At 39.5% G+C, this 26,894-nt stretch overlaps 1 protein-coding gene and 1 pseudogene across 3 annotated transcripts in view; both read right to left on the bottom strand.

Moving 5' to 3' along the window:
* The window catches only part of CFAP20DC (CFAP20 domain containing), a 253,473-nt gene that overhangs the window by 202,786 nt on the left and 23,793 nt on the right, over nucleotides 1-26,894 (bottom strand). The gene's annotated exons all lie outside the window — the stretch shown is intronic.
* Nucleotides 5,440-5,609, bottom strand: LOC122910924 (annotated as a pseudogene).

The following is a 26,894-nucleotide window of genomic DNA, read 5'->3' as shown; positions in this document are numbered from 1 at the left end:
GACAGTGTAAGTAGTTCATGACCAAAGTTTTCAAGATTCATTAATGAATTTTTCTAGACATTTCTCACTCTACTCAAGGACTATAAAATTTTATAATATATATCGCTATTCCATCATAAATCTATAACTATTTACTTAAAAACAAAACAAAACAAAAAACCTGTTTGACTTGCATACTACTTTTAATAAAACTAACTAGAACTTAGTTTTCACTTCACAAAAAGATGATCTCTTTTCAATACTGGAAGTAAATTCATTTCCATAGTTTACATAAAATTTTCAAGAAGCAGCAGGATTTTGGGGCCAAGAAAAAATTTTTAATTAATGGTTACCATATATGGCTTCACTGGGGTGAGGATAAGAAATGAGCTTGTTGATTCATTATTACAAAGCACAAGGCAAAGCATGAGATATAGCAGAAATAGAATTATGACCTCTGAGAAAGGTGTTAGTCAAGAGTTTCAAAACTAGCTAATCATGTGGATAATGTATAAAAAATTACAGTAAATGAAAGTAATTTGTATCAAGAAAAACTCTCGGTGGAATTAAATGCCTGAGAGGTGCCTGCAGTGAGCTGATGGATAGCATGTAATAAAGTCAGGAGCAAATGGAACGCATTTTGTGCTCTGACAATGCCTTGGGAATTCTGAACTGCAGCCCTGATCAGAGAGGTCCTGGGAGGATGTGGTATTTGATGAAGAAATTAGCAGCTCTGAAGAAGCAGAAAGACTGGCATAGTAAATTAAAGTAGAAATGACGGTTTTGTGGGGTAGGCATTTCTGTATTCTTTCACTACAGGTTATAGACAGCTTGAGAAAAGACATAGCACTTATCACTCTTGATGAGTTCTTTGAAATGTCTGGTCCAAGGTACTGCACAGAGGGCATAACAGCTTCCCACCTGCCAGAATGCTCTTCTCAGCCCCTCAAGGGGCTTGCCTGTTCTTTTCCTGTGGGTCTCTGTTCAAATGTTTCTTCCGTACGGGTGCTTATCCTGACCACTTTTCCTAAAACAGACCTTTCTGTGTGCCTTCTTACTGCTCGGTATTTACCCCATAAACATCTACTTTTTAATTTAATTTTTTTAAACACAGTTTACTTTCTTGCCTCCCTATGGGAATATAAACTTCAGGAGGGCAGGGATTTTATCTGCCTAGATCACTGAAAATATTCTCAGTACCTAGAACCACTCTTATCGCATAGTAGGCACTAATAAATATTACATCAATCAGTGAACAAAAACACTAAAAAATATATTTTCTGTGAACACAATCTTGAATGAATGAATGGAGTCTCTTTTCAAAGGAAGGCATTTATAATATTTTCCTTATCTTTTGGCCTATACTGGATAAAGTCTGTGTGTGTCCACACCCTCAACAATTTATAGTCATTTCCATAAGAAACAAATACTCATCAATTCTCCCAGAAGTAGTATCAACAGTTACTTACAAAAGCTGAGAACTCACCATTGGCACCAGTGTATCACTAATGCAGAAATATTACTGATATTTCATTATGGATAACCCAAACAGACTAGCATTTGCTCTTCCAAGCATGCCAACTTAAATGTTGTAGAGGGTGAGTAAAACAGTTCAAGCTAAGGAAGTGACAATGACATCTTTGTGACTAAGAAAACAGATATAACCATCTCCAGCCAGACTTCTTCTTTTTTTTTTTTTTAAAGATTTTATTTATCTATTTGACAGAGAGAGATCACAAGTAGGCAGAGAGGCAGGCAGAGAGAGAGAGGAGGAAGCAGGCTCCCCACCAAGGAGAGAGCCCGATGCGGGGCTCGATCCCAGGATCCTTGGATCATGACTTGAGCTGAAGGCAGAGGCTTTAACCCTCTGAGCCACCCAGGTGCCCCCGGCCAGACTTCTTTTAACTGTGACCTCTGACAGAGGCTCACTGACTGCTTACTTCCTAGGAACCTCATGATGTCCTCTAAAGGCTGAATATGAAAAGGTATGATCAATACTTATTCACTGAATATTAAATATTCTGTAATATTTGAATCATTCATTCTTATTAAATGAATAAATCAAAATCCCCCAGAATAATATTCTGGACTTAGATTACTTACTTTCATGATCTATGTTTCCTTAAAATACACGCCTTACAAATAAAGAAGGTGTTGCACACTTATCCTAGACACATTGGCAAAATATGGAAATTTCACTATAGAACACTTATGAAAGAAAGGAAGACACAAAGAAATGGAAAAACATTCCATGCTCATGGATTGGATGAACAAATAGTGTTAAAATGTCTATGCTCCCCAAAGTAATATACATATTCAACACAATCCATATCAAAATAACAGCATTTTTCACAGAGTTGGAACAAGTAATCCTAACATTTGTACAGAACCAGAAAAGACCCCAAATAGTCAAAGGAATGTTGAAAAAGAAAACCAAAGCTGGAAGCATCACAATTCCAGATGTCAAGCTCTATTACAAAGCTGTAATCATCAAGACAGTATGGTACTGGCACAAAAACAGACACACGGATCAATGGAACAGAATAGAGAATCCAGAAATGGACCCTCAACTCTATGGTAAACTAATCTTTGGCAAAGCACAAAAGAATGTATAATGGAAAAAAGATAGTCTCTTCAACAAGTGGTGTTGGGAAAAGTGGACAGCTACATGCAGAAGAATGAAACTGGACCACTATCTTACACCATACACAACAATAAACTCAAAATTAATGAAAGCGGGACTTCTGGATGGCTCGGATCATGATCCCAGGGTCCTGGGAAGTGGGTGAACTGGGTGAACACTTGATTTAATGAGCACTGGGGGTTACATGCAACTGATGAATCATTAAATTCTACCTCTGAAACTAATAATAAATGTTAAATTGAATTTACTTATTTATTTTAAAGATTTTTATTTATTTGAGAGAGAGAGAGAGACAGAGATAGAGAGAGAGTATGAGGAGAGATGAGGAGGAGAAGCAGGCCCTGTACTGAGCAGGGAGCCCAAAGTGGGGCTTGATCCCAGGACACTGGAATCATGACCTGAGACAGAAGTATACGTTTAACCAACTGAGCCACCCAATTTAATTCAATTAAACTGGATTTAAATAAAAAATTTTAAAAATATATAGAAACTTCAAGTAGGTTCAAAATTCAGCTTGGCTGGGACACCTGGGTGGCTCGGTTGGTTGGGCAGCTACCTTCAGCTCAGGTCATGATCCCAGTGTCCTGGGATGGAGTCCCACATTGGGCTCCTTGCTCAGCGGGGAGCCTGCTTCTCCCTCTGTCTCTGCCTGCCTCTCTGTGTGTGCTTGCTCTCGCTCGCTCTCTGACAAATAAATAAATTTTTAAAAAAAATTCAGCTTGGCTGACTTAGTAACACCCCTGCTGCTAAATACATAGTAAGTAAACTAAGTGATCAGGTTTACTGGAAGTCATGTAATGCCTGTTGTAACCCTATGAAATGGGTTAAGCATTGCTATCCCTATTCCACCAATAAGGAATCTGAGGCACACAGAGGTTAAAGGACATGCTGGTGTCTCACACCCAGCAAATGGCGAAGCCGGGATTCAAACCAGGCAGTCTGGTTCTAGATGTGTGCTCTTAATCACTAATCTAGCCAGTGCCATTCTAAGGAGTTTGCCTGCAAACACGCTGTTACCAGTCCATGACCAGTCAAGTACCCAAACTGAGAGTACGTATTCAGAAACTTACATAGCAATCTGACATTGTTACAACATCCAAGTATGTGATCACTGGACACATCTAGTTGGACAGGGTATAGACCAGGCTAGGAGTTGTCAAAGGCACATGAACAGCATGTGGCCCTAACTGGTACTATGCATACTTAGTCAAATAATATGATGGTCTTAGACAAACAGGAAAGTAAACAACAACAAAAACAACAACAAAACATCTGGTACTTTCAATTGTTTGTGAAGCCCTAATCTATGCTGACCTCATTTGAATTCTCAGATTATCCCATCTCAAATGGGAAAGAATGGTGGGTATCACTTTTTGCCTGACTCCATCAGACAAGAAATATAGAAAGAATTCTGGGATTCACTCAAGTTTGCATTTATAAATTTAGTATGTGTTTTAACGAAAATGTTAAATAAAAGCATTTCAATATGAAATACATGGATAATTTGTGGCCCTTACTGCATGAAAATACAATGCCTAGTAATTTATGTGCATTTAAAAATATACCTAAACATCCACCCGGTACTTTAAGTTTTCAGTCCTACTGAAAACCTTTATACAATGCTAAATACAATGAAAAATACTTAATTTACACTTACATTTTGTGAGACATCCACCCCCCCTACCCTGCGAGATCAGTTTTCCAGAATCTAACTCATTATACTAGATTTTAAATAATTTGGAAAGGAATTTAAATTAGATCAGAAGTCAGAAGGAAGGAAATTTGGGGCAGTAATTTTCCATTTGACCGAGGAAAACAAAAATATGTCTAAAATAATATCATGATATTGAAAATATCTACCACCATGGAGGAAAAAATGATATATTGATATATAGTGATTATCAACATCAATGATACATATTCCTTAAAAGACATTTTTCCTTTTAATGGAACTCTCCCTAAAAGGTGGCACAAACTTCTTTGCAAAAGCGCATTCTAGACATGATTCAGACAACTTTTGCTAAGGTCTGTCAGCTCTGAAAGAGAGACCCAATACAGTGTGCCTAATTGAGATACAGAAAAACTGTTTACTTCTGATTCTGGCGTTAAAATGCTGCTGGGCTCCTGGGATGTCCTGTCCAGGTATCTTCCTGGTGAATTTCTAATGAGACACATGCACTTGCCTCCACCTTCCTTTCCTAGCTTTTCATTTTTACAATTTGTTTTCCTAGGTAGCTACAGACAGGGAAGAACTACAGTGGAGAAACAACACAAGAGAGAGCCTGCAGACACATTCACAATCTCTGAGCTTACTTTACACACAATTCCAAGTCAATGCCATGTGCCTTCGTCAAAGCATGCAGTACTCTCGTGGCTCACAGGCCTTTTCTGCCTGCTTCTGAGATTCATTACAGATGGCTGTGGCTGGAAGCATGATGGCTGGAGAAGTGGGGTATTACTTGATCTTCTATCATCCTGATAAGAATTCTATGAGGCAGAGAAAAGGCATATGCCATTATCCTCATTTTTTTTTTTTAAATGGAGAAACAGCAGCACACAAAGAAAAGTTAAGTAACTTGCCCAAGGCACCAAACAAATTAGTGCCAGAGAATTCAGGTCTTTAAAACCCCTGCTCTTCTCCTCATCAGATAAAAATATTGCCTTTCCTCTCCTCCAATCTTTCTCACACATATTTTATTCAAGTGTGATATATATCTAAATTATACTTTATGTATACTCACTAACAGACACCTCAACCAAATCATCAGATTATAATTTCCTATTATGTTTTCTTTGAAATGTCAGCTTTTGAAATGATACCTATAAATCTTTCAAACATGAAATTAGTAGGAAGAGGAGAGAAAGGATGATTGGAAGCAAAAAATAACAGTTTCAATGACTTTGCTTGGGTAAAGAACCAAAAGATTAGCAATAATCGCGCCTCGGATAAACCTCATTGGCTACGATACTGCCACTGCGCAAAGAACCAAAAGATTAAAAAAAAAAAAAAAAATCCCAGGGTGGGGGAAGAAGGTTCTTTTTGATGGAGCGTTTTGCCTCTTTGCCTCTTTATGCAGTAGGTGGAGCTATGGTACTATTCGTTAGGGTTACAGGAAGGCTATCATGAAAAATAATCCAATTCGTTCCTAGGATAGCCATTTTCTTTTGCATTTTCAAATAGTACTTTTCTGTTTTTGAAACGTTTTTCCTCCATGCCCTGAGAACCTTCAGGTTCTACCTATATCCCTTTCTTTTCTGGAACGACAGGAGGTTACCACCTTCACTGTACATCCTTATGATGCCATTTTCAAGAGGATATTAGGAGATACAGTTGCACAAAGCAGCCTACCTTCCTCTGCTCCATCACTCAAAAGGTTTCCTCTATAATCTCCCAAATCTATTTTTTAGCTCAGAAAGAGGATTTTCCTGCTACTGAAAATTTGCCAGAACCACCACTGGCATATGTCTTTTAAATGTTCACTTAAAATGCAGCAGATATGGATGTAGACAATCCCTCATAAAAACATGCTACTTGTAGAAATTAAAAAGAAAATAAAACAAATCTTATTCAAAAATAAGAAATTAAAATCCAAAACTAAGCTAAGTAATATATCTTAAGTAGCATAAAAATTCATTAGAAAGTATATAAGGGGGTACCTGAGTGGCTCAGGTGGTTAAGCATCTTGCCTTTGGCTCTGGTCATAATCCCAGGATTCTGGAGTTGAGTCCCATGCCGGGCTCCCTGCTCTGTGGGGAGTTTGCTTCTCCCTCTGCCCCTCTTTCCACTTGTTCTCTCAATCTATGTTTCTCTTTCTCAAATAAATAAATAAAATCTTTTTTAAAAAAGTACACAGGAATCAAAAAAGTCCACCTTTATGGGACACTGTGTCTAATATTAAAATAATGGTTAATTTTATGTGTCTGACTGGGCCACATGATGCCAAGATACCTGACTAAACATTATATAAATATAAATATAAATATAAATATATATATATATATATATATATGGCTTGTGCCTTGGGGGAAAGGCATGTATATTATATATATATATATATATATATATATATATATATAGTGTATAATATATTAACTATAAAAACAAATATATATGTTTTGATTTTCTGGAGAAGCTAGACTAATACAATTATAACTTCCCTCTTAAGTTACTTTGGCTTTGATATAAATGAGGCAAAAAAAAGTGTTGACATAAAATACTAATTTCTTAGGTAATACCACCATACTTGTTTTTTTTTCTTTTTTCTTTCTTTCTTTCTTTTTTTTTTTCTTGGTAAATAGGCATAGTTTCTAAACTTATTTATATAAATAAATCTCCCTTATAAAACCTGTGCTTCGTCTTTTTACATTTGAGTCTGTAAATAAATGTTAACAGTGCTGACGAAGGAAAATGAGGGCATCTCCTCTATGTCTTCCTGCTATCTGAAAAAGCTCATTCTCGACTTCCCATGACGACCCACAAGGCTACCTTTATCCTCTCCCTCCTAGAAAAAGATTCACAACTTTTACCAAAAAAATGACTGTGCATCCTATTTGTAACTTTGAAGATATACGAAGACTTAAGTATAATGGAACTTCAAATCTACAAAATTCATTGTATTTATTTACCTTAATAAGACATCTTAAACTGTTTTTTCCAGGATAAATAATTAAACAAAGTTACTGACTGCCTACCATGTAGTAGGTCAGGGGAACAAGAGGTATGATCTGTGGACCTTTCGGTACTATGCACAGAGAAGACAATCAGCCAGAGCCAGAATGCAAATCAGCTTTCTCACCAAACATGCAATTTTTTCCCAACAAGAATCTTCCAAAGAAGGAAGAAGAGTGTTGATTTACTTCATGGCAGTAAGTTCCTTATCTCACTAAAGATGGTCACTTTGAGTAGTATTGTTCTAGGCAATTCTAGATGCTTTCATATGTGTTATTTTGCTACTTACATTAGGTAAGATTTCTTGAATAATTATGGCAAGCAGCTACACTAACATTTAATCCTCACAATAACCTTGTAAAATAAGTACTATTATTATTTCTATCCTACAGATGAGAAAAATGATGCGTTAAGTTTTCAGATAGGAAAGAGTGGGCTGGGATATAAACAAGGCAGTCTGGGCTCTAGGGCATACTGCTACCACTTCAACACACTGCCTCTCCTCAAATGTGAATCGTCATTTCAATTAGGCAGACATTAAGGGTCTCCATTTTAGAGCTAAGAGACAGTGCTCCTACATGTGTGCTGGTCCAGGAGGGTCTGTACCTAATTCATAGCTCCATGCTGTCTCTGGTAGCCTCTAAGGATGCCCCCGAGCTTGTAGGTATTGTGGGGAAAATGTGGGAGGGTCATGAAACATGGTCTCTATACTCGTGAAGCTCATGTCCTCATGGAGGAAATACTTTGAATAAGTGAACCAAGTATGAGATGGAAGGGCTTCCCTGCCCTGGGCTCCGAAGAGTGAACAAGAGGACCAACAAGTTCTTTTAAGGAAACACTCCAAACCCCAAGTCTGAAGGTGTACAGACAGGTCTAACCTCACAGAACTGTAAATGCCTGTGTGATTTATTTGACATATTGCCCACCCACGAGATACCAGAGAGGATCCGATAGGTAACCTTTTGAATTACAATGTCTAGACAGACTCTGTGTGGACTGTAGCTTGTGCCTTGGGGGAAAGGCATGTAAGACCCAGCAAGGAATTAGACAAGTATAATCCCACAGAAGGCAAGGCTGGGGTGGTATATAAATTCAGCTCTCCAAATATGTGATTGAGAAAATCCAGGTACCAACACACGCAGTCTTCCATTGAATCAACCACAATATTGTTTAAATAAAGGAATCAATGACAAAAACTAAAATCTGAAGGTCATTTGAATCAGTCTTGAAAGTTTGGCAGCTGTGTGTCTTTGCAGGGGCAAGTCCTTCAAGTTCACATCAGGGTACAGGGGTGGTGAAGACTGCAGTAGTCATAATGAAACAGAACTCATAAAGTTAGGAAGAATTCTCCCAATACATGTTCACTGGACTAGTAGGAGGTTAGGATCAAAGACTTTGAAGTCTGGCAGGCCTGGTTTAAATGCCCATTCTGTCCCTTGCAAACAGTGTGACTGTGAACAATGTACCTATCCTCTGTAAACTTTAGTTTATTCATTTGCAAAATGGGAATAATATCAATTTTGAGAAGTAAACAAGACACATGTGAGATGCTTAGCATAGAAACCTTGCACAAGATTAAATGATAAAAATAACAGCTGACATTTACTAGGTCCTGATTATATGTCAGGCACCCTTCTAAACTCCCATACCTATTAACTTATTTAGACCTCACAATAAGTCTATGAGGCAGCATGGTGGACTGCATTATTATGGACATATATCCCTACTCCTTTCCCTGTGGGAGAATACATCTCTACCCTAGTGATTCTAGGGTCAGCTATGTGATAGCCTCTGCCAATGGAACTGGGCAGATGTGACCCATCTAGCAGAAGTCCAAGAGGCAGACAGAGATGCCACCACAATACTGACCCTAATGCTGGCATGTCAACCCACATCCTGGAATGAAAAAGGCTGACAGAGCACAGCTGCAGCATACTCGTAGCTTCCTTGTGCCCTGAGCAAGAGATCAATGTGTCTTGTCACAGCCACGGAGAGCTGGGGATCATTTAGTACTTTTAATATCCTCATTTGCAGAGGAGAAAATTGGGGCACAAAGTCGTTAATTTATACAAACTCACACAGTGGGTGGGCAGTCCAGTTCTAAACCACTGCTCACTGCCTCTGGGCCTGTTACACTCCCACCATTACTGAAGAGGACTCGGACACCAGGGGAGGTTTCTTAGCAGCCAGGCCTGGGAGGGAGACATAATGATGGCCAGAGGCAGAGAAGAAAGCAGAACGGGAGCATGTCTGATGAAGAGAAGCAAGATCCGTACATATGGTAAGAGTGGATGTGAGCGTGAACACAGATTATGGCAGAGGTGAACAAGGTCAGTAGAATGTAGGCTTCATGTGGTGAAAAATTAGAATCCACTGTCGTTTGGGGGACCAGAGAAAATGCTCTAAGACTAATAGGAAGCTGAACAGTCTTAAAAGACACGAACAAGAGATTGAGTAAGGCGGCTACTCCAGGCTTGAGACAGAGACCTAGGTTAGCGTGGGAGCACTGGCCGTATCAACAGAGGGGACAAGACAGGAGACGGTTAGTGATTATTTGGATGTGCAAGAATCCCATATCCACTCACACTTCTTAGAAAGAGGGAGAGAAGGACAAACATTCTAAATGCCAGATTCTAAATGCCACGCCTGGGGAACTGCAACAATGCGTATTTATATGGACCCTTGGTGCTCTGATTTTTCTCACTGGATTGTTCCCAAGAAAGGACCATACTGTGGTAGTCATGAGAGCTACCTCAGAAAAGGTTTTCATTGGTCTTATCAGGGCTAATGGTACTTGTTATTTCAAACACCAGAAAATCCAGTCTCAATTCTGTAATTTAACATAGAACTACCACAGCTGAATTTTCCTCTTTGCCCTTTTGTACCATATGCTCCTTATTGCTGCATTGCTCTTCATTTGCATGAGTTCCCTGTGATGACCGGGATGGGGTGTAGATAAAGCTTAAGGTAAAGGTACAGGGTGAAGAAGAAATGTTTCGGCTTCAAATGCCAGCCAAGATTTTTAGCAAACTAATTAGGCTGGAGTTCGAGAAACAGAGCTGCGATAATGGTAATGACAATAATGCCTGTGTTAATTTTTTCAGGACAGGAAACAATGACCTGATGATAAGATCTGGAAATAAACCATTATCAATTAGGCAGGGAGGGGCTGTGGTGCCTGCTAGGAGATTTGGGAACACTGATGGAGGAAACTGGAAAAGTATTGAGTTATCAGGGCCTGTTGGTTTATGAGACAGCAGGACCCAGGAGAATCCAGGAGGGATGTAAGAGATGTGGGGATGCAGAATGACAGAAAGAGACAGAACGGAAGGCAAACTGGAGGGTAGACAGAATGTGAAGAACTGTATTAGAGGTTCTGTTTCCAGAGAGCAGCAGAGTGCTGGATCCCTCCAAAAAGGAAGGCCCATTTGGGGAGCTCCTGGAACAGAGTTCAAGACGCACCAGGCGGGATGGGGCACAGGGGATTAATTTATGGAAAATACCACCGCTTTGAACTAAAACTTAGAATACTGACTTGAAACTCAGCCATGAGTGTCACCCATGAAGACAGGTAAACTGGATGATGGGAACGTGCTGGGGAACAGTAGAGAAATCTGGATTTAAATTAGAGGATGAAAAGGAAGAAATCCTCTATTAATCCCAAGAGGCTTAAAACATTAAATGTTACTACAACTAGGTTGCATATTGGAATCAAAGAAATAAGAGAAAGTTAGCAGTTAGAGGCCTGCTGAATGGAAACAGAAGAAAAGAAAAGAGAGGATGTAGAAAGGCCACATCAATGTTAAAATAACACAGTACAGTAAGTTATAATTTACATACTTAATCTGGTCGCTTTGTACATAGACTCTATGATATCACAATGAAGACAGGGCCCTGTACTCAGCCTCTATAGGACAATGTGGATCAACAAGAAAAGAAGGGATAATAACCCTGACGACTGGCAGTTTGGCCTCTGAAGAAAAGTCTTCCTCTATCTCTCAAGAGCAGGGAACCAGCCAGGCAGCACTTCCTCTGAGGAGTGGCCTCAGGGAGGAAAGAGAAGCTTCTGATGTTACATCTGATCTCCTAGGAGTCAGGGGCTCCCCAGGCCCTCTGCTGAGTAGTGTGGCTTTACTTCTGGTAAAGACAGGATTCCAGAACTGAGAACATTCTAAACAGAAAACTACAAAACAAGGCTAGGATTTTTGGCATTTTCAGGTACCTATAGTGTACTGAAATGTCATGTGCTCGGCCACCATCTTAACCATTGCCTAGGAGACAGAACAATGCCATTAAGAGCATAACTGACTGGGATCCCACTTCCTAACTTGCTGAGAAGCCTTGGGAAAGACAATCTTAGAATCTCAGTTTCCTCATCTACAAAAGAGAACTAAAATACCGCTTACTCCAGAGTGGTTGAGATGATGCTGATAGGAGCACCTGTCACACACATGTATTGAATAAACATGAGCTCCCTTCCTAAAGGCTACATGGTCCCAACCCATAGCTCACATCTCCAACTTCTAACAAAAGTCATTGGGAAAAAAAAAAAAAAAAATGAATGTTTCTTAACACTGTCCCTTATATTCACCATAACTAAAATGGTGTTATGTGAGAAGGGTTGGAAGTATTTTTAAATGGGATGTCATTCACTCACTCATTCAATACGTTTTGTTGAGTAACTGTCATGTGCTAGGCACTACATAATACTAATTAAAATCTTAATCAAAATTCAGATTCTAAAAAACATCTACCTAGTAATTTATGCTTTAAGGACTATCACTGATAATGCTACAATGTTGATTGTAAGAAATATTGAAGTGCATTCTGGACACCTTGAGGGGGAATAAAACAACAGGGCAAGTTATTGACAAATTAACATAGAGAGTACTGCTGAATTTTACATTCTATTATTCCTACTCTCAGCCACAAATCTGATCTACTTGGTGTGGTCTCCAGGTGTAGTGAATGATGGCAAATCAACATTTTTGAGCTTATCAACTGGGATTAGTTCTATTTTTCTTCATCGCTCAGGGCTGATACTTAAAGTTTGTATGAAAAGGAAGGCACCTGTGACCTTCTTTTAACAAGAACTAACATTTGTACAGCTTAAAAACCACTTTCTTTTTATCATTACACGTAATTGTCACATTAAGTAGGCATTTACTCCTTTTACATATTAAAAAACAAAACAAAACTAAACTAAACTGGGACTCCTAAAAAAATGAAATCACTTGCCTAAAGGTCTTTTTAATGACAAAGCTATAAGACATCCAGGATTTCTGTTGGAAAAATCCCGTGTTCTTTTCCTATGGTTACATGATGAATCAAAAGAGCTACCAGAGTATGGAGGGGGTGGGAAAAAGTACTGATTATCCATACTAAAAATGCAGCACAAAAGGGAGGGGAAGAAATGGAAAAGTTTTAAGAATTATGAAATGCTGTATATAAGATGCTCAGTCATCTAAAACAAGATACTGATTTCTATGCATTATAACAACCTAGTTTTTTATTTCTCCCCCAACCTTCCCCCCACCCCAAAACAACAGCTAGAACGGGTGGATGCAGGGCAAGCAGGTGTCACAGTTCTAACAGAAGTTCTGAATAGGAGAGAAGGAAATGAAGATTTGCTACCCAGATCTTTTAGCCAGAAACTTATTGGTGTTTATGTGAAACTTACAGGTGTTATGTAACCTCATCTACTCAAAAGATTCAGAAAAAGAGTTAACACTCAGAGAGCTGGACCCATTTCACAACAGGCAAACTATAGGCTGCTTTCATAGTTGGATTACATTTACGGTACTATTCTATATCTTTCTAAACCAACAGTCACATATATGCCAAAGTAACCCATAAATATCCCCATAAAAGATCCAAGTTAGAAGTATCAGAGACACAGTGTTGGCGATGGCAATACGTCTAGACACAGACAGAGGAAATCTCATGTTAGTGGGGCAAGTCTGAAAACATCTGTTTCTATTTTCCAGACATGATATGAAAGTGGAGCAGTCAATGTATCTAAGTGACAGTCTATGCCTGATGATGGTAAAAACAGGTCAATCCTAATTTCGCCTCTGTAGAGCATTCCAGAGAAGTGTGAAACCAACATGCAGAAAGAAAGCAGAGGAGCCTGTGATTAATACATACAACAGGTTAAAGATTTTCTAACTTCCCTTGCATTGCCCCATATTACTAAGGGCTTTTTTCAAAAAAAAATATAAGTATTTTTAGTAAAAATACTTAGTAAAATATAAGTATTTTTGCTTAAATACAAGGGAAGTTCTCTTAACAGACCCACTGGATTAACTGACACTCTTTGGAAATCACTGATGGACAGGGCAGACTCACATGTGTAGTCCTTCGACCACTTGTCAGCTAAGAACAGGCCTTGGGCCTGGAACACCTCCTTATCAAGAAATAAAGGGAGTCCCCACAGTCTGTGCTGGACTTAACCTCCTTGTGTGGGAATACCTTTCCCAGTTTCAAACTCAGTGTGTGCTCTTCTTTTTGCTTAAAAATGTATGCCGTATGGCACCGGGCCAGCTTTCTCAACTTGATCTGTCCCTCTCAGCAGAATGACAGGGTCCTTGTGCTAAAGCACAAGGGTGTATATAGGCCAACTGCCCCCTATAGCCTCAAGCACAGCCGCCTAGACAAACCCAGCCAACACTGGTCAACTCCAACCCACCCCTTAGATGCATGAGAAATAAGACATAATACTTTTAAGCCACTGAATCTTAGAGTGGATTGTTATGCAAAAAAAGTGAACTGGGGTCAAGTCCTCTTATCCCCTACTGTGTTCTGTGGTCAATACCACTCTATTGAGAGACTATAACATAATCAAAGTAGATCATGTATGAATTTTGTTCTCAAATAATTTTCAAATTTTGCTCTTATGTAATTTTTTTTAAGAATTTATTTATTTATTTGACAGAGAGAGATCACAAGTAGGCAGAGAGGCAGGCAGAGAGAGAGAGGAGGAAGCAGGCTTCCCGCTGGGCAGAGAGCCTGATGTGGGACTCGATCCCAGGACTCTGGGATCATGACCTGAGCCGAAGGCAGTGGCTTAACCCACTGAGCCACCCAGGCGCACCTTGCTCTTATGTAATTTTTATATAAAGAAAACCTCATGTTTGTTTCAGTCATTTTATACTACTTTACCCAGTTTAGATAATACTCAATTGATATGAAATACTGATATCATGTTTAAGATGCCACCACTCTATTTCCTTGGCAGGCGATAGGTACTACGGAACAATCATTAGCTCTTATGGTCCTCAAAATTCAATATACTAATGTAACTGCATGTTTTCATCATCTGATTCCTCATCATCTTGCGGTCAATAGCGACTACATTACTTGTGAACTAATCAAATTTAATTGATTATTCTCATTTCTTTATTTGATAAAGCCTAAAAGACAATATGAATTTGTAAACTGTTATTTGCAAAATATCCTAGACACACTGAAATAGGTAAAAAAAAAAGTGACTTTCAGTGAAAAGAATCTTTTCTTTTTCCTTTAAGAAAGCTGATATTATTTCCTTCTACATGTAAAGAATGCAATAAGGACATACAGCTTTTGATAATTTGGGGATGTAGAGGAAGGGAAATGATATACAAGATACAGTGTTACTCATCAATGGAAAGTATTTAATATACATTTGTGTATATATACACACACAAAGCATGGATGAATGGATGGGAGGAAGGGGAGGAGAGAAGTGAGGATGTAGAAAGAGGCTAAAGACTGTTAACTCTCACCCCAACAACCAAAATAAGCCTGATAAACTATGAAATCATAGTTTTAAGAAACCCATCAGAGAGCTGGGGAGGCACAGAGATGGATATGAACCAAACTGCAGAAGTGAATGGAGAAACCAAGGGCCAGTGGCACTTCTTATTTGGAGAATGTCAGAAGGAAGACAAAGAATCAGCCATGGATGGAGATAAGGAGGACTCAGCCTGGCTTGTCACAGCTGCATGTAGGCTGAGTGACAGATCAGAATGCTAATAGTCCCCTCAACCCCTCATAAAGCAAGCCTCTGCCTGTCTGCCAACCTTTTCCCATGGGTCTTCACCGAGGGCAGGGGTCGTTTATTGAGTGTACAATGTGGAACTAGAGAATGAAGGGAAATTCACCTAAGGCTCTCTGAGATTTCAGCTTCTAGAGGCTGTGGGTGACCAGGGCAGCTCAGAGAGAACTCTGCAAGGAATTCTTGGCCTCCACAGGGTGTAAGGCCACCTTCCTCGGTAGGCTTGGATCAGGCATAGAAAACCAGGGGCAGGACTGAGAACAAAGAGAACTCCCTAGAGGCCCAAAGACTTGCCATCTAGACTACAAAGGAGAGAGAGATCTCTCACACTTCAAAAAGTCCTGTGTCTATGAACCTGCGAAATTTTGCCAGTGGTCAGAGCTCAAGACCTGTTGAAGCGAAAGATCCGAGCTTGCCCTCAAAGGATTAGTAATAAACTGAATCATGCGGAAGCTTCAAGCTTCCAAGCCCTGCCCTCACCCAACCATGAACTGACTCAGTCCTAGCTTCCCCCACTGGTCTACAAGAAGGGGCATGTACTTTTTGGAGGTGAATAATAACATACTTAAGGCTTTACTGTTCTTTACATACAATGTATGGTGTTGTGCCTGAGTTTTCTTGTCTGAAAGATCACCAAGGAGCCAAGGACCGATGCAATCACATGAGGGTTTATTTGACAAGCTTAAGCTTGGGCCCAAGTATACCCAATACAGCAGAGTAGGGACTTGGATGCCGAACCAGATTACAGTCAGAGTTTTTATAGGCAGAGTAGGGGTGGACTGGCGGTGGGTGAGGACAAAGGGGATTAGGGATGGCATAAGTCTCTAAGAACTTACGGAAGCAAGTTCTCCAGGACCTTGAGGGGCTAGCTATTATTGGGAGAGAGGTTATTTATTACCAATAATAAAAATCTTCTCGTGAGACCCTTTACATGTATATTAGTGGGCCATATACTTGGGAATGATTCTCGACACTATCTTGAAGGTTTAGAGATAAAGTTCACTAAAGGAATTGTTAAAGTAGACTTAAGGATTCTGGTCGGACCTGTTGGGATAGGGGGTCAGGTCAGGCTAGGATTGTCCTTAGCAAAACCTCAAGGTGAGGACAGGTAAGTCCCTAGGGGAAAGCCACTCTGTCTGTTTCAAGGGCTTGTCAGTGGGTAAGGAATTTTAATGATTTTCTTCTGCCTCTGTTTCCCACATCAGCTAAACTTGAGGTGGGAAGGCCTTAATTTTCTCGGCCTCCACATACAGTATGAAACCAAAAAAATTAAAGACACAAGAAAGTCAGTCATGGTTCAATGAAAGCAGATGCACAGATGACTGAGATGGACGATTATTTGTTATATAAGTCATGAATATTCTATTACTGGCAACGTTTCCTTCACAGGGATACATTAATAAACAGGTAAACAATCCTAGCACTCAATGAGAGGTGCAGAAATTTAAAAAAAAATTTTCTTGTTCTAGGGCGCCTGGGTGGCTCAGTGGGTTAAGCCACTGCCTTCGGCTCAGGTCATGATCTCAGGGTCCTGGGATCGAGTCCCGCATCGGGCTCTCTGCTCAGCAGGGAGCCTGCTTCCTCCTCTCTCTCTCTCTGCCTGCCTCTCTGCCTACTTGTGATCTCTCTCTCTGTCAAATAAATAAATAAATAAATAAAATCTTAAAAAAAAAAAAATTTTCTTGTTCTAAAAACATAAAAAAATTCTTCATATTTACTCCATTCCTGATCCTGACTTAGATAGTGAAGCTGCAAAACAAAGTAAAGCTAGCTCATCTTCTCATGGAGCTTACAGTCTTCCGGGAAAGATAGACCTATAAATAAATATAAAACAACCCAATAAGTGCTACCAGAGAAGCATAAAAAGAATGTTAGCAGAAAGCAAGGACAATGAAGTTAGAAGAGTCAGGGAAAACTTCAAAGAGAAAGTTTGACGTTCTGAACTGACGTTCTTTCGGATGGATGAGTGGGATGTGCTCATAGATGGAGAAGAGATAGGATAAGAGAGGATATGAAAGAATGGAAGTATGGTCTAGTTTCAGAATCCTACCAGAAGTCCAGTGGTTTTAAACAGCACAGGGCTGATGGAATATGTTGGGACAGAGGGAGGTAGGCAGGAAGGAGATGTGATTGGACAAGACATCTGGAGCCAGAATGAAAAAGCCTTTAATACCACATCAAAGACTATGTAAAGCTTTTAAGCAGGGAAATAATGAAATCAGATTTACATTTGTGACAAATATTTCTAGGACCTGTAACGCTATATTATTATTGTTTATAAATTAGTCTCTACCTGATTATGAGCATTGGGTGAGAAAAGATGACAGGAATTGATCAAAGACAAAAGGAAGTAAGATTTGAGAGATGACATTAAGAAAATTCCCTGAGCTTTATCCTGAAATTGTGATCTTTAGTACTAAAATTATCACACAATACCATTTTTACGATTATCAATCATGAAGTTTTTCATATGGCAATACTGGTTCAACTTACTTTCACGCACAGACATACATCAAAGTTGACTTTTGTAATTCCAAAGTAGACTATGTTTGAAAAAATGCAATGCATAATTTCATGAAGACTTAGATAACTCCGAAAGAGAAGGGTATCAGTCAAGGATGTGTTAGGCTGTTAAGTATTGCTGAAAAATCATGGTTTAAAAAAAAACAAAATGAGGCTCATGTACTCACTCAAGTCTAAGGACTGGCAGTTCGGGACAGGTTAGTGCCCCAATAATGCCATCAGGCACCCAGCGTTTTCCCCCATTTTCCTGCGTGCCGTCCTCACATGCCGCTTTCGCATTCATACTTTCAAGAAGGCTGCTGCGCTTCCATGCATTGTATTCACATTGGAGCAGAAAACAAGGCAAGATTAAAGTGCCAAAGGACATAGGGCTAAAGGAACAAGTTAGCTGAGTGTGTCCATTTTAAAAAGCTTTCCTGGGAGTCCTGCCAAGTGAATTCCACTTGCATTTCATTGGCCAGAACTAGGTCACGTGGCTGTCTCTAGCTATGGGTGGGGGTGTGGGGTATAAGAAGGTGCATCTGTGTAGCTAGGTTTACTGCCACCCTGACCAAAATTCTGCTAAAGGAAGGAGAGAACCATGGATTTGGGAGGGTAATGAGCAGTGTTTACCACAGAGAGTAACATAAAATCTTGCCCACCTCTCCTGTTAGGTTGCAACCCAACTGCTAAGAGACATATGCTGAACACCCTGCATGTCTGTGAGGGAGACAGAGACTTTTCTCTTCTGTAGGTAGTTCATGAATGTGGGCTGCTTCAAAGAATGTTCCCAGAATAATATAATTTGAACGATGAACTTCAAACACAGATAGCAATTTTGGAAGTTTACCTAAATTCTTCACATACAAAAGGTTCCTAGCAGTCACTACAAATGGTTGGCAATTTTATATACTGTGTATATCAATACTAGTGAAAGTATGCCCACTTGTTACAAGTCCAAGTAGCAGAAGCACAAACACCTGCACATGTTCAATATTCTAGATGCTTACCAGGAATGGTGGGACAAGCCAGCTGCTACTTTCCTTCCTGCCCAAATATTTTCCAAATATTAAGCTATTTTTGTTATTGCAAAGAGGTAACAAAATTCACAGAACTAAGCTTTTAACAATTGGCTACTATATTTATGACAGATGGCCACATTTACAATTATTAACAGTCTTGCTACTGTTTGAATATAAAACCCAAAAAAGCTACATAAATTACATGCTCAGTTGCCTTATTTCTAATTTAACTTAAGGGCACAAGAATTAATTTGATCTGTTTTAAATATTTGCAATAGGATGAATTCCATGACGTATGTAAGGATAATACTGAATTCACTGTCTTCCACTTCTTGCCACTAAACAATATATCAGCTTGCTTTTCTACTGAAATTGCATAAAATAGATAGGACAGCTAATTTAAACAGTTGTTTGCACATTCAATATTTATAACCCGAATCTTGCATGACTGACTGGAAGCAGTGAGTTAGAAGGTTTAGCTCAGCTGCTGCCTGGAGTGATGGATGGCCTCGAAGAATTTCTTGTTCACTGACCAGATCAATCACATAACAGAATAAAAAAAATAAGATCAGCCTTAAACTAGATTCCCAACATTTCCATCTGTATGCAAAACTGTTGCAGGAAGAAATGTATCATAAAACATAATGTGAAGCTACTTAAAAACAATAAAAATCCACCAGAGATGCTGTAGAATACAAATAAACAAGATAGGGTGACAGAATGATATTCTGTGTTTTAACTGAATATTAACCGAGACTTTATTGTATCTATAACCCAAAAGTGCTGTCAATTTATAGTGATATTTTGATTGAGCTCAGACACATAAGTAAAAGGGTTTTTACAAATCATTGAAAAGGCTGCAATTTGGGGGGCAGTATTTGCAGCTGAATTTTATTTAATTGAACTAAAAGGTGGTGTTGTGGCAATTATTATATACTGCAGTTTTTAATTATTCCAATGGCCGTTCTAAAAAAATGAGTTTGTTAAATAATGAGTGAACAAACATCTGACGTTTCAAATTACTGTAATCCATTCATGAATGGTTAACTCCAAAACACCTGCATTAATGGGGGAAGGCAGTAGGTACTGCATGTAGGCCACTGCTAGTGAGGCCCTGCTTAGTATGTTTTTGGGTTTGACTGGTTTGTGCGAGTCCGTTGTGAGCATGCCTTTCCAGCTCCTCATTCGGTGATGTCAGTTTGGTAGCTTGAAAGCAGCCATAGGGAGAATGTTTACATCACAGAAATTAGCAAATATGTAACATCCGGGATCCTTCCTAACCATGCCCCCCACCACCACCTCCTGTAACCTGTGTGGTTACAGAGCTCACTGGTGAACATGCACCACCATGCGGCCTTGTGAGCTGTTCCTGGGATCAAGGTTGGGGCTGGGCTAGGAGGCTGAGGGGACCCAGAGCTGAAGAGAATAAGGTTGAGCTCTTGCTAAACAGATGCAGGAGTGGGCAGGCTCGGACCCTGGATAATCCTGAAGGTGCCCTGAGGGATCTAAGGATGTCCGTAGGATGACAGCAATGGCATCTGCCACTTTCTGTGGTCCTTGAGCATTCAGCTTCTCTTCTTGAGCAAGTTCACCCTCCCTATACGTTCAAGTGAGAGGATGAAGAATGGGTGGGAAATTACAAGAAAAGAGAAGGAAACGAAAGGAGGAAAAAAAAAACAAGAGATAATGAAAAAGAAAAAAGAAGTAGAGGGCAAAGGGCAAGAATAAAAAAAAAAAGGTGGGCAGGAAAAGGAAGGCAAAGAGAAGAAAAAGAAGACAAAGAGGAGGAAGGATGAGGAAGGGGAGAAGAGAATGAAGAAACAAGATGGAGGCAAAGAGAGAAAAGAAGCAAGAGGAGGAGAAGGGAGGGAGTCACAGGAAGAGCAGGGATGGGGAGAAGGAACAGGGGCTTTCAGACTTCTCCGCACTGGCAGAAGAATGTCCAGAAATGCTAGGTGCATCGTGAGCCCTTGGGTCCAAACTGAAGAGACGGAGGCTCTTGAGCCGAAGAGCGACCCTTCCACCACTCAGGTGTCTTTGCCTCTTGAGAGGCCAGAGCTTAGGGTTCTTTTTTGAGGCAATGGTTGAGGAAAACCTGACCATCTTTCGATAGGGAACAGAGGCCAGGATGAAGACAGAGCCCAGGTTCTGGCCTCCTCATGGGTTTCCAGGAATTCCCCAGGGCAGTGGTTTTCAGAGGTCAAGTGCATCAGCAATACCTAGAGGAGGATGTTCAAACACAGATTGCTGGCTTCTCTCTCAACACTTCACGAATGGGGCCCGAGAATCTGCAGTTCAAATTCCCAGTTTGCTGCGGCTGCTGGTATAAAACACTGACTTCGTAAAATAAACATATCCTGGAAATGACCAGGGCCCACACCTAAGACCTTATTTGTGAACATCTTAGCAAGAATTCAAATGAGAGAAATACAGGCTAATAATGAGGGGCAGGAGTCCGGAGACGGGAAGAAAGGCATCACGAATTAATTTTTCCTGTTTACAGTTATGTCCTCGGCTGACTGTGGCATTCATAAATGTTCCTCTAGTAGCCAACTCTGGAGTCTGACTCACTCCTTGAAATCTCCATACCCTCAGGGCTAGGTCTTCTGAAATCATTTTTATACCAATGAGCACAAGTGAACTGAACAGGAGCGAATGCTTGACCCAAACTAACACAATCATATTCTCTCTCTAGGTATTTTGAAATTGCCTGGTAGGACTGGAAATGAAGCAGAAACACAGAATAGCAGAGATGGAGAGTACTTAAGGCTTTCTGATGCTGGCTTCCATGCCCAGCTGCACTGCCGTCCTTGGGCTTCATGTGACGCTCCAACATACCTGTGTTTGATGCCCCTACTGTGTTTTAATTCACTCCAGCTGGCTTGGTTAGCTGAGAGGAGTCAAATGGATCTAGCCCCTCTTCACCCCTGTAACAATTTCACTACTGCAAATGAACTCACAGGCCCTTTGACACACGGGACAAATGTTGCTGATTCTGCTGGGACAAATGTTGCTGATGCTGCTATTTTAACCCTTATTAGTAGCCTATTCCAGGGTCTATCACCAAGCTGTGGAGGAAACAAACACACCTTTCTGCCCATTTCCTTTTGTTGGGTGTTGGAAAAGTTTTATGCACGCATCCTTCTTGCCAGTTCTTCTTAATCAAGTAAAACAGCTACAACTATTTATTTGTTACTAAGAATATCAATTAGGACTCTGTCAAAAGTTAACAGAACACCTAATTCAAGCTAGCTCACTTAATAAAATTTATTAGCTCATGTAGGGCAGGCTTCAGGGTTGACTGATTAAACTGCTCAAAATGGTCATCAATGACCCAATTTATTTCTGTTTCTCCCCTTCTGCCACGTGGGTCAGCTCTAGCCTCACGGTCACAGAACAGGTGCCAGGTGCAAATGGTACTGCTAATCCAGCAACTGAAACAAGAGCCCGAAAGTTCACTGTGATTGGGCTAGAGGAGGACAGAGTCCCCCTCCTAAAAGAATAAATGTGGCTTCGTGGATAGAATGTGCTAACTGACCTATCAATCAAAACCCACAGGAGCGGCTATGTTGTCATCAGTTTTACTAGAAGCAGACAGGCTGCCATTAGACAGGGGGATATATCCAAACAAAATTCAGAAAATTTTAGGAAGAGAAAAATGTGGCCAAGTATGCCAGGCAGAGAGCCAACAAATGTCTATCCCACTTGTTTCTCATATGTGTAATTAGAAAATTACTTTTAAAATGCACTTTATTGGGGCACCTGTGTGGCTCAGTTGGCCAAATGTCTGCCTTTGGCTCAGGTCATGATTCTGGGGACCTGGGATCGAGCCCTTCGTCGGGCTCCTTGCTCAGCGGGGAGTCTCCTCCTCCCTACGCCTGCTGCTCCCCAACTTGTGCTCTCTCTCTGTCAAATAAGTAAAATCTCTGAAAATAAAATAAAATAAATTTATTTTAAAAATGCACTTTATTTTGCAACCACTATAGTAATAATTGGTTTCAGGCAAGAATCATCATGCTAAACTAGTAAAGGAAAGCTTGATAAGGACCAAGGTATTTACAAACTATCAAGGTATATCCCCCAAATGACTTATTAATTTAAAGAGAAAAATTGTAACTTTGCCATGAGGAAACCTGGCAGACATCACTTTAACCAAGTGATCAAACTGAACACCACCTATAAAGGAACAAACTGACATCATATGCCCCTTGATAAAATTCACTGAGGATACAATATCTCTTTCAGAGTATTTCTAAAGCCAAAAATGTATAACCTGAGTCTAATAAGGAAAACATCAGACAAACTCAATGAAAGGACATTCTACAAAATAACTAGACTGTACTTTATAGAAATGTCACTGATGTGAAAGACACAAAAAGGCTGAGGAATCATTCCAAATTAATGGAGACTCAAGACAAATGCAAACCAAGTGCAATGTGTAATCCTAGAATAAAACCACAACTGCTATAAAGGACAGTAGGTCTATGCCATGGATAATAATACTGCATTAACACTGAAAAATCTGATTTTGAAAACTGTACCATAGTTATGTCAGTGAATGTCTTTGTTCTTTAAGGAGGCACATATTAAAGTGCTCAGTGAAGGAGTGTGAGCTCTTTGATTCACTCCAAAATAGTTTGGGGAAAAATGTGTATGTACACACATGCACACGCATACACATACATGCAGAAGATAAAAGCAAATGTGGCAAAATATTAATAACTGGTGAATCTGGGTAAAAGATACATGGTAGTTCTTGGTACTGTTTTTGCAACTTAAGCTTTAAGTTCAAAACTGCTTCAAAATAAAAAGTTTAAAATATTTAAAAATTATTTTAGACTGCATGTCCCTACGATTTGTCTCAAAGCATGAGGTATTAACTACCACTTAAGTTTCATAAGGGCAAAAGAGCTGACAATAAATCACAATTTTCTTTTAACTTATTTATTAGAAACGCAGCTGGTAAAAGATAGTATGTCTAGGCCAAAGCCTGTTGCTTCTTTTTCTTCTTTGCACCCAGCCAGACTCTATTTCCCAGACTTGAATGCTGTTACAGGGGGGTATCTGAGTTCCTGCAGAGGAATGTGACCTCAAATATCCTCCCACGTGACTCTCTAGTCTGTCCAGATAAAAAAGACCCAGTAGAGGACTATAAGGTCCTCGATGGAAGATGGAAGGAGTATGGGTCTCTAAATGACTGTGGGTGGTCAGAGCCCCTACCACTGGCCTGAACTGTGGCAAGAACAGAAAACAACCGGTAGCAGTGTTAAGCTACTGAGATCAGATTATCTGTTATAACAGCCTACCTGATTTATAAAACAGATTAATACAAAGGGGACACTTAAGGAAAATGCAGAGGATTCATGTGTTTGCTTTTAGAACATGCTTTAGAATAGCAGTACTCCAAGTGTGGTTAAGGGACTCTTAGTTCTCAAAGGGCAGTTTGGGGACCCTCGGGAGTCTCCAAGACATTTTCAGGGGCTCTGTGATGTCAAAACTATTTTCAGAACAATACTACGATGTTCTTTGTCCTTTTCACTCATTCTCTTATAAGTACATGGTGGAGTTTGCCAGAGCTGACATGATGTATAATACCAAAAGAGGGTGAATACAGAAGGTAATATGAAAATACACCTGTCTTCTAGTTAGGCAAACATTAAAGAGATTTACCGAAATGTAAAACAATGTCACTCTTTGCTAATTTTATTTTTGCTTAAAAAATACAGATATTTTATGTTACTTATTCAGAGTTACTTAAGCTAGCAGGTAATGAGGTTACTATTTCTAAATAATAATTATCTTTCAAATTTATTTTTAATTTCTAATATGATAAATACTGACAAATATAACTCACATAAACAAAAACTCTTTGGGGTCTTCAATAATTTTTAAGTGTGTAAAGAGGTCCTGAGACCAAAAAGTTTAAGAATCACTGTTTCACAACAAGTATGAGTAGACCTAACAGTCACATCATTCCAAATAAAGTAAAGCCATATTATTAAAATATAAGAGATGGGATAGTGAGGACCCTCAGCTGACCCCTAGTAACTGAAAAGCAGTGCCTAGAATATGGTAGGAGCTAAATATATAATTGTAAAATTAATACATTGTACAATGGGAGCATATCCACATTTAAGATTGTTGTGATAACTGAATGAGACAACACATGTATGTGTTTGTGCATATTATCCCTGTTCACAATTATTCACTATTACTCTTTATGTAAGATTTTCTAGGTCTCCACTCCACTTAGAGTCTCTGAAGCTGAAACCAAAGATGAAGTGGCTGGCTGAAAGCCAATCACTGGCCTGGCTGTAATCCCGATTATTCTTTCATATCTTTGTGCTGGAAGGTACACCGAGTGAACGTGGTCAGACAGTGACGGGTATGGGAGTTGTAGGGACATTGAGGGAGGTACTGGGAGCCATATTTGCCCACGCATGTAATGGCAAGTAATCAGAGAAAGCTGGTCTGCAGCATGAAACAGAACTGAGCAGACTTACAGGATAAGAGATGAGAGAGTAGCAGCCAGAGGGAGAGAAACTACTGACAACTTTCGCCTCTGAAGAGACCTATATCAATTTGTGCAGTTGGGTTCCATAAGAGCCCTCCATGTTCTTCTACTTCTCCTTTTACTTGACATAATTTAATAATGTCCCTAACATCCCAATGATCCTTAAAAGTAGGTGTTTTTTTTTTTTTTTAACCTTGCTAATCCTGACCCAAACACAGAATTAAACTGATTCTTGGTGGTTCTTACAGGATGGGGGTTGGGGAGAAAAAGAAACCTGGATTATAGTAACAGAATTCATTTTCTACAATATAGAGTCCAAGGTACTTGCAGAAATAACCTCTCTTTCAGAGTGTCAGAAACCATGATTAGAAAATCATACTACATCTTTACCTTTTTCCAACGCAAGCACTAAAAGGCAGCAAAGATGCTAGGGAGTCAGGAGTTCTGGATTTAGTGTTGGTTTTGCCTCTAAGAAACTGTGTCTTGAACAATGTCACATCCCCTTTCTGAGTCTCAAGGTTTTTTTCTATAAAACATAAGGGTTGGATAAGATTTGTAGACTCCCTATAATAATAGAGAACTGAACTTCTAAAATGTTTTAAAAGTTTATTCTAACACATCAATTTCTAAAATATAGTGAATTTGTACATTTTATTAAAAATCACTGTTTATGGTATAGCAATAATCACGTATGGTTTTAAATAATTTATTTCCCAAGTTATAAATCAGTGGCAGTTAGCCTTAGGAAAAAGGGGATGGTACTATCTATGTATAGGAAACAGAACAGTTGTTCCTATTTACTGCTAACACATGTAACCAACCTCCAACTATACTGAGGATTTTCTGTCACTGTCATTGTTTCAGTTTATTATAATAGCTTTTTAAGTATGAAAGAGATATAAAATGTAAGATCACTAATGCGTTCCTACTTGGTTTTAATTAAAGTTCTCTGGGAGTTCTGTTAGGGGCTTATAATCAGAGCTTTCATCGAAGAGCCAAGTGTGATGCTCCTTAGTTTTAATCCAGCCTTGAGATCATTTATTTGCATATACTCCTACCCACAGAACCATTTTGAGAAAACTCAAGAGAATTTATTTCTCCTTACTAAGTTCTTCTGCCTTTCCTCATTCTTTGAAATGGTTACTATCCTGCCAGTAGAGGTATAGCTAAGAGAAATGCAGTTAATACTTGGCAGAGCAAATAAAAGGTTAAATTATGGCTTGGTCAATACTTGCTCAGGAACTAATTGTTGAAAAGAGGAAAGCTGGATACTGCTCACTTGCTCGAGATCTCATTTCTCTTGTACCTTTTCCTAATCCAAGAACCACCCTGATAGTATATCAACAAATTTCAGTATAATATGATACAACAAGCATTACTGAGTACCCACCATGCACACAGAATTCTTTTAAGTGCTGTGCTGATCACAGTGATGAGTAAGTTTCCTGACCCCCAAAGGAATCATATATACAAGGAGGGGAATACTCCAAATGGAGAGACCACTGCAACCAGAAAACAGGGGGAGGATG

This window comes from Neovison vison, chromosome 6 (genome assembly GCF_020171115.1).
Source record: "Neovison vison isolate M4711 chromosome 6, ASM_NN_V1, whole genome shotgun sequence".
In the NCBI taxonomy this organism is placed as follows: Eukaryota; Metazoa; Chordata; class Mammalia; order Carnivora; family Mustelidae; genus Neogale; species Neogale vison.
Note: the sequence above shows the minus strand (reverse complement) of the source record. Positions and strands in the feature narration are given on the sequence as shown.